The sequence below is a fragment of the Octopus bimaculoides genome, chromosome 15 (genome assembly GCF_046866305.1).
Source record: "Octopus bimaculoides isolate indiv1 chromosome 15, ASM4686630v1, whole genome shotgun sequence".
NCBI lineage: Eukaryota > Metazoa > Mollusca > Cephalopoda > Octopoda > Octopodidae > Octopus > Octopus bimaculoides.
The window spans coordinates 57,644,988-57,653,924 of record NC_142942.1 but is presented as its reverse complement, the minus strand read 5'-3'; positions in this window follow the sequence as shown (position 1 = coordinate 57,653,924).

Sequence of the window (8,937 nt, the reverse complement as noted above, 5' to 3'; positions counted from 1 at the left end):
TATTAGTATTAGTATTATTATTGTTATTATTATTATTATCTGGATTGGAAATTTTTCAGAATTAGCTCTGATGCTGTTTGTTATTAGATGATGCATTGCATTTAGCAATTAGATTATAAGCATTATCATCATCATCATCATCATCATCATCATCATCGTCGTCATCATCATTGTCGTCATCATCGTCGTCATCACCATATTGGTGAATAGAAAGATACGATAGTGTAGCCTGGAGTAAAAACTTTAACTGGATCTATTCCCATTTATCAGTTGAGGCTCAACCGCCTCGTTATTTAGAATTTTAATTCCTGTTGGGAGTTTGGTTGCTTGGCTTTCACCCTTTCCATGATTGCTATCGTACAAATTAGTTGCAATCAAAGCTAGATGAATGGATGATTGGTTGGATTGCTTCCTTGTCAGGAGTTCAAATCCTGCCTTTCTCCTGTTACTCTTTTTTTATGTCCATCAGACAGTGAATAAAATATGTTGCAGTAATAAACTTCTTCAGCCATGAACCAATGAGAAAGAATCGACGTCAGTCTTGGGCAAACTGCGACTCATGGCGTTTTCTGAATTGGCACACCGAAAGAAATATTACTTTGAATTTGTTTTAGTAACGTGGCCCACCTGATGATGAGCCATGTCTCATGTCTATGGTTGTTATACAGACTAGAGATAGCAGCCAAGTCGCCCAAAAGACCCTTGTACATTCTTCAAAAAGAAAGGACATGTTGGATAAAACAGTTTTTGATATCATATTTTTGGTGTGCAATATTTAAATTTCACTGTTGCCCACTATTCATATTATGAAGTGGGTACTCCATGCACTGGTACAGAACACAATGCCATATATTGTCTATAGCAGAAGGGAAATTACACTGTGTATGATGTGTACGTGTGTGTGTGTATTTGTAATCTGAGAATGTTAGACAGTGACTTAAAGGCCTACAGTAGTTTTGTGCTGTGCTTTCTTTAATATTAAACACCAAGTTTCTGACCCACTCTTGCAGTAATCATGGCTAATAAGAGATTATACAGATTGCATATATATATATATATATATATATATATACTCTACTTTCTGGATTGAGTTTTTTCTCTTGTTTGTGAAACCAAATATAAAATTTCTCTCTCCTCTTGATCTTTCTCTCTCTCCATGTATACACACAAACACACACATGCACGTATGTGCAACATTAGCCATTGCTGTCTTTTTTTTTATCTAGCAAAAGCCCTCTACATGCAGATCCGAGTGTCATCTAAGCTCTGTGTCTCTTAAAATGATACAAGTGTTTGTGTTTCATTGTTTATAGTAGTAGTGGCTCTGATGATGATGATGATCGTGATGGGGACTCCTAACGCATGTCAAAACATTAAGCAGTGAGATACAGTGATTGATGCAACAGGTGGGGGTGGGGGTCATAATTTTTGGGTGATTTTTTTGTTTTCCTAAATTTCATTTACTTAATTTTTCTGGCAGAGTAGAAGATGAGAAGGTTCTTTTTATTCTGGTAGAAATGAAGTTTTCCACTACTACTACTACTACTACTACTACTACTACATCTGAAACAGCATTTACTTTTCGACATTTGAAGACTGAAACCCCTGACCACTTCCAAGAGTAATTTGCTTCCTTCTATGGTGATGCTTATTTCCACTTCACAGAAAAAATGTGAGACGTGTTGTGAGGCAGAGGCATGGCTGTGTGGTTAAGGAGTTCAGTTCACAACTATATGGTTTCAGGTTCAGTCCCACCAGTCAAACACTGAATTCAATATAACCAACTACTCTCTCTTTCTCTCTCTCTCTCACACACAAAATTTCTGGCCTTGTGCTTCTGTAAGAAACCACCACCACCACCACCACTACTGAAGTGCTAGGTATGCTAGTGGATCTTAACATTCTGTGTTCAGATTCTACCAGGATTCGCTTAAGTTTCCATCCCTGTAGTGTTGATGAATAGGTACCGCCTGTGTAATAGGTAGCAAAAATAGAAAGTTGATTTACTCACTCTTACTCAATCTCCATCTTTAGAAATTAAGAGTTTTGTGCTAATGTTAGAGAAACGCTAGGATATAAGGCACAGCAGAAATCTCTAGTTTCTAAGTTCAAAATCTCATCTTAGTTGATGGGTTTTTTTTTCTGTTTTTCTTTCTTCACTCTCGTGCCAATCTCAAAAAACATTGATACCAGTTATATAATGTGGATTAAAGTCAATTCTGTTGACTATTCCATCTTTCACTTGCAAATGTGGTCCTCTTTTACCCTCAACTAAGAAGAAACCAATTATTACAAGAGAAACTATGATGGTGTGAATTACTTGTGCTGTTCAATTTCTCTTCTATAAATTCAGATCCCACTGGAACCGACTCCGGATTGATGGAATAATAACTTTGAGTAATAAAATAGGATCCGACTACATTGCATCTCTCTCTCTCTCTCTCTCTCTCCCTCCACTTAAATAAAATTAGCATTGTGCTTAGTCCAAAAGAAATTATTATTATTATTGTATTAATATAATATGGTTACATTCAGGTCTGTTCTGTTTCATCCGAAACAGCAGAACAGCTTCGGTTCCCCCCCCCCTCCCAGATGAAATATATTCTTTTAGCTAATCTAATAAATTCCACTGCTTTTTACTTCACTGGGAAACAGTTCTGCTGTTAAACACACCAGTATCCTTTGACTTCTCTACTATATCTGTGTGTGTGTGTGTGTGCATACATGCATGTATGCGCATGCACACACCCACACCCACATTCCTGTGTTATGGTAGTCACTACATACCAACCATTTCTGGTGGGATACAGTTTTTATTGTTGCACTGCACAGAGTATATTTGTAATTGTAAAAGACTGTTTAATGTATTGGAATATTTAATATTCTGTATAATAATAATAATAATAATAATATTTCTTTCTAATTCTGGCACAAGACCAGGAGAAGTCGATAGTATTGACCCCAGTGCTTAACCAAATACTTATTTTATCGTCCCTGAAAGTCAAATATAGCAGAATTTGGATTCAGGATGTTAAGAACCGGAAGAAAGGTCTCTGTGTGCTTATGATACTGCCAGCTCGCTGACCTGAATACTAACAACAACAACAACAACAACGATAATAATAATAATAATAACTAATATTGATAATAATAATCGTAATCATTCTAGTTTTGGCCAACAATTTTGAAGCAAGTGGAAAGTCAATCTCACTGACCCAGTATTTGTCTGGTACTTCACTTTATCGACCCTGAAAAGGCAAAAGGCAAAGTAGCCCTTAGCAGCATTTGAACTCAGCAGATAAAGCTCAATAAAATGCCACTGAGCATTCTATTCACTCTGGATTTTACCAGTCTCTACTGTCATCGTCATTGTAATAATAATAATAATAATAATAATAATAATAATAATAATAATAATAATAATAATAATAGCTTGTAGTACCTGTGGAAACTCTGTGGTAAATACAAAATTTTTTAGACGGTTGGAAGTTTATACAGAACCATAAAAAAATTGGTGTTTCTTTTGAAATTGTATATTCTGCATTATTTCCCCAATCTCTCAGTAGTTCAGATGTTCATTTATAGATCTAAGAGCTTCACAAATACTTTCAGAGAATATTCATGTCACCAATGTTGCAACCTTCAACCATACGTTTACAATTTTTTGATGTTCTCTCTCTTTTTCATTTCTAACCGCTTAATAACAATTGCTCCCCCCCCCCCCCCTGCCTCATATCATTAACACTTCTCTCTCTGTCTTTTCCTTTCACTCATCCCTTTTCCCTTCAACCAATAACCAAGTGACAGCTTAACACATTCGGCTTCAGCGTATTGATTACGTAGATAATAATAACTGTCGATACTTCATTAAGTTTGTTTACGTTCCTGCAACTTAGTGTTTCGGCAAAAGAGGCCGATAGTAGCAGACTTTAAAGAAATACTGATGGCATTTTTTCGACTGAACTCCTCAAGGCGATGCTCCAGCGTGGCCGCGGTTCAATGACTGAAGCATGTAAAAGATAAAAGATATGGATAACAGACTTTAAAAGGATGGGTTGGATTAACTGAATCGGGAAGACGGGGGCATCTGACAAAATTCCTTGTGATATTTGTTCCTTGTGATATTTGTTCCTTGTGATATTTGTTCCTTGTGATATTTGTTCCTTGTGATAATCCTTTCTACTATAGGCAGGGAACCTGATATTTGTGGGGGGGAGGGTAGAGAGCGAGTTTATTGCATCATCTCCAGTACCAGAGAGGTACTTAACAACAACAACAACAGCAACAATAATCTTCCCTTCTCCAAGCTTTCAGTTGTATTTCAACATGACTTAATCTTCACTTTCCCTAGGGTGTTGGTGTGTCCCAGTAAATGATTGTATCAAACATGCAGATTAAAAGCAAACAACAGTGATGATGATGATGATGATGATAATAACAACATCAACAACAACAATAATAATAATAATAATAATAATAATAATAATAACGACAGTAACTATGATAATAATGGTTTCAAATTTTGCCACAAGGGCAGCAATTTGAGGGGAGGGGATAAGCCAATTACATCAACCCCAACTTTCAACGGGTTCTAATAACAACATCAACAACAATAATAACAATAGCAATGATATCCATTTAAAACTTACATAAATCAACAGAAAGAAAAAACACAAAAAAAACCGCTTTATGTGTGTCCAATTTGGTGTTTATGGCAAGTATCCATTTGTATGCTTAAGGTTGGGGTTTTTTTTGCTCAAAAAGTCTATTTTGTGTCTGCATATCATCAGCATCATCATCATCACACATGGATTAGTTTTCTCATCACCTTTTTTATATTTGATTGTTTATCAAATTCAGTGAAACCCTCTTTCTAAGAAGGTGAGTTTGTTGGTCGGTTTGAAACAGCATCTTCTGCTTAAAACTAGGATTTCAAGTTTTCTGTTCATTAACAAAGATATCTTAAGATATCTTTGATCTGCTGATCTCCAAGTCTTCTTAAATAGTCTCTACAAGTAGCAGTAGTAGTAGTAGTAGTAGTAGTAAGAACATTGTTTTGTTGTTGACATTGAGAAGCCCTTTGCTGTTGTTGTTGCTCATGTTATGTTGTGTTCTTTTTTTTTTATTATTTTATTAGTTTTGTTTGTTTGGTTTTTTTGATATCTCTGAGTCCTAATTAAATATTGATTTGAATTATTCCAAAGATTGTCAATGCTGCTTTTTTTTGTATTCATCAGCACACACACACACACACAGATTATAGACATATATATCTAAGCCATTGGTAGCTACTGTACACATGTAGGTTCAAAACACTACATGGTGGAGTCTATTTAATGAATGCACACAAACAAACCTCGAATGTAGAAGTAGGCAATGACGACGATGACGATGATGATGATCCACATAAAAGTTGTTGACCTACTTGACTTGAAGTAGGTCCTTCCTGCTAGTTCTCCTGGATTCCTACATATTCTACAGATCTCTTCAGAATTTTCAGGACCAATTAGGGCTACAGTATGATATTTTTATTCATGGCATCAGAACAATATTGATACTGCCTGTTAGAAATGGATTAGTTCATCACTTCAGAACTCCTGCATTTCATTGCTAATTCCACTTCACATTTCACTTTCCATATTCTTCTTAAAAGGCTTTTTTTTTATTATTATTTTGGTTTATTATTTCTAGTTTGTTTTTCTTTTTTTTTTTTTTTAAGAATTCTAACTAGATTCTCCATTCTCCATCATTTATTATTTTTTTTTATAGTTCTCTCTTTTCCAAACTTGAATTCCATCCCTTACCCCAATGTCAGTCTTCCTTATATTCAGCTTTCTGTAATTCCTATTTAGTTATTTATTCGTCAAGGTTACGTTAATAATAGTAAGAGCAGCAGTAGCAGAAGTGGTGACGACGGAATTGCTGTTGCAGTGAAATATCCAGAGGAGACCACTTTTACAAAATATTTGGCTCAGAGTCCAAGTCTATCTTTACAGAACTGAGATTAAAATACAACTGGAGTTTCTTATCTTGCATCTCTGTTGTTCATAAGGACTCTCTCCCTACAACTGATAACATCCCATCTCTCTGCTATTGATAATGGACCAGAGATCAAAAATGGTGGTTACCAGTGCTGGGCTGGCAACCATTGTTGGTTTGATTCCTGGACAGGGTGACTTATTCTGTCTTTGTCCAACCTCATTTTATGTTGCTTCAGTCTTCTCAACTGAACATCCCTTGACTTCCAGTGCAGCCTTCACTCACTCCAGTTGCCATGGATATTCAACTTTTTTCATGCAAGACAATTTTTCCTATGGGCTGAGGGATCACATGTTCTTAACAAAACCATTTATTGGTGCATGAAAAAAAAAAATGAAAAACTGACTTTGATTAGCAGAAGGAAGAGGCAGAGGCCGCAGAAATGGTAATCCTTCTTCAAGATAAAACATTGTGCAGGCTGTGATAGTTGTAGAATAGAAACAAAGTTTAAAAACTTATTCTTTCAGTGTGACCTGGTACCAAATGATTCCTGATTCAAGATTAGTCTTTGGCCTTGCTGTTGGGACCCTTGTTCTATGGGGTCCAGTTTTGGTAGTTATTATGGTCTTCTAATTTCGGAATGTTTTTCGTTTTATTTATTTACTTTTTGTAAAAGACTAAATCAGACAATTTTTCTCCTGGAATGGTCAGCCAATTGACCATCTGACCATTCCAGTTGTTTCTGAGAAAATGACTGCATGGTTGATCTGGGAGTAACACTGCAGTCTCTACAGCAGTTAATGGATCCTCAATGTGGATTTCTGGATTGCAAAAAGCCAAAAACAAAAAAAGTAAATAAAGCAAACAAATTTTTAAAAAAACAAGCCGATAAAATAAAACGAAAAAATGTTTCTTATCTGTGTTGCAAGCTTAGTTTTTTTCTCTCTCCTTCCAGATAAGAAATGGAGGATGTAGAATTTATCTTAAGCGAGCAGTGTTCCACTGACTACAGCAATGTCGGACGGTTGAAGTCATGTGGGTTTATGTGTGCATGTGGTAGTTGTGGTGGTGGTGGCAAAGTAGTTGTGTTGTGGGGTGGGATCAGAGGTGAGGGCCAGGCCATCATTTCTATGGTGGAAGTTTTTATTTTTTTTTAATATTTTTGGTCTGGTCATTGGTCAGAATGATGTTTGAATGTTTTTAAACATGGCAATAGATGTTGCATCGTTGCTTGTCTGTAATGGTTGGTGTTGCTAACCAAGTTTTTTTCCTCTTCTCTCTCTCTCTCTCTCCCTATCCCTCTCTCCCCCCTCCACCACACACTTGTACATCAGTAACAACAACCACTGCTCCAGGCTAAAATGGAAAGTAGCCAAAATTCAGAACGATTGATACCACCACATTCTTCCTTCTATATTTATTTACTGCTTCTCTTCTAACCAGGCCACTACTACTATTACTACTACTGCTACTGCTACTGCTACTGCTGCTGTTGTTGTTGTTGTTGTTGTTATTGCTGCTACTGCTGGTGATATGCATGGTTCCTGAAGTCAACAGGCTATACCTGATCCATAGCAATAGAATGCAGAGATGGACATGTGTATGGCTCGAGTTGCTTGCCTGTGTCTTAGCATGCTGCAAGTCTGTTAACGACCTGGAGCAAATATGGCCTTTGGTCATCATCTATCCTAAGGAATTCTTATAGAAGTGCTCTATACATCTCTCTTTATCTCTCTCTCTCTCTCTCTCTCAAAATACAAATTTCTTTGATTGTGCTTATGCAGCAAAATGAGGAAAATTCTCATATTTCGGTCAAGTCAAATTACAAGAATAATTTTTGTTTTTCAAACCTTGTCAAGGACACATATTATATAATTTTGGTTTATTATTTATCCTCCTCCTCTGCCTTCCATGCTGCCATGGAGCAGACAGTTTGTCAAGATCCAGTAAGCCACATATGTGAGTCGGAGGTTCTCGTGTCAGCTTTGGCAAGCTTTCTACGGTCGAGTGCCCTTCCTAACACCAACTGTTATTTCTACCTTTCCACTTACTGCTCATATCTGACATTACTACAGCAAGTGGTAACTGAATCAATCTTTGGCACTTTGTGCCATGTTCTGTGGCATCTATTATCCCTCAGCAGATGATCTAATATCACTTATAACTAGCATAATGAACTGAACTGAACCACACACACACACAGATATATACTTGCTATGCTTGGGGATGGTCATATTTGGCCAATTAAACACATACACTGTATATTTGGTCTTCACTTCAACTTTATTATTATTATCATTTTAGTTTTTAAACGTCACGTGTACATATATGTATGCGTCTCTGTGTGTCTGAGTGTGTGCACTTGAGTACGCTTTTCAAGTGTGTGTCTATGTGCACATGACTCATTTCACTGAACTATTGAGAACTGATATCAACTCATCTACGAGGGGAATATCTAATATTTAAAAGGATTTATTTAAATATCTATTGTACATAACGTTTCCATTATGGATTTATTATATGCTTATGGCATAAATATCCATTATTTGATCACCAGTTGAAATCTAAAGAAATATTTAAAACAAAGAAAACTATAATATTTCTTATTACTTCAACATTGAAGAATAAACATTGAATAATAATCATAATAATAAATAACAACAGCATCGAAAAATACCTTAGGAATGAGAACCCAGGTTCGAAATCTCCCCAAGACACCTGATGAAGGCTGGAGGATATATCAGCTGAAACGTTGTGTTAACAACAAACAAGATGAGGACAAATATCCGTCGAATGTAAATAATGTAAATAATGTACATCATGTTGTTGCAAAAAAACCCCAGAAAACTTAATGAAAATACAGAACAAAATTCACACTTTCTTTCTCTCTTCCTCCCTCTCTCTCTCTCTCCACACATGTGTGTGTGTGTGTGTGTGTTTGTGTGTGTGTGTGTGTGT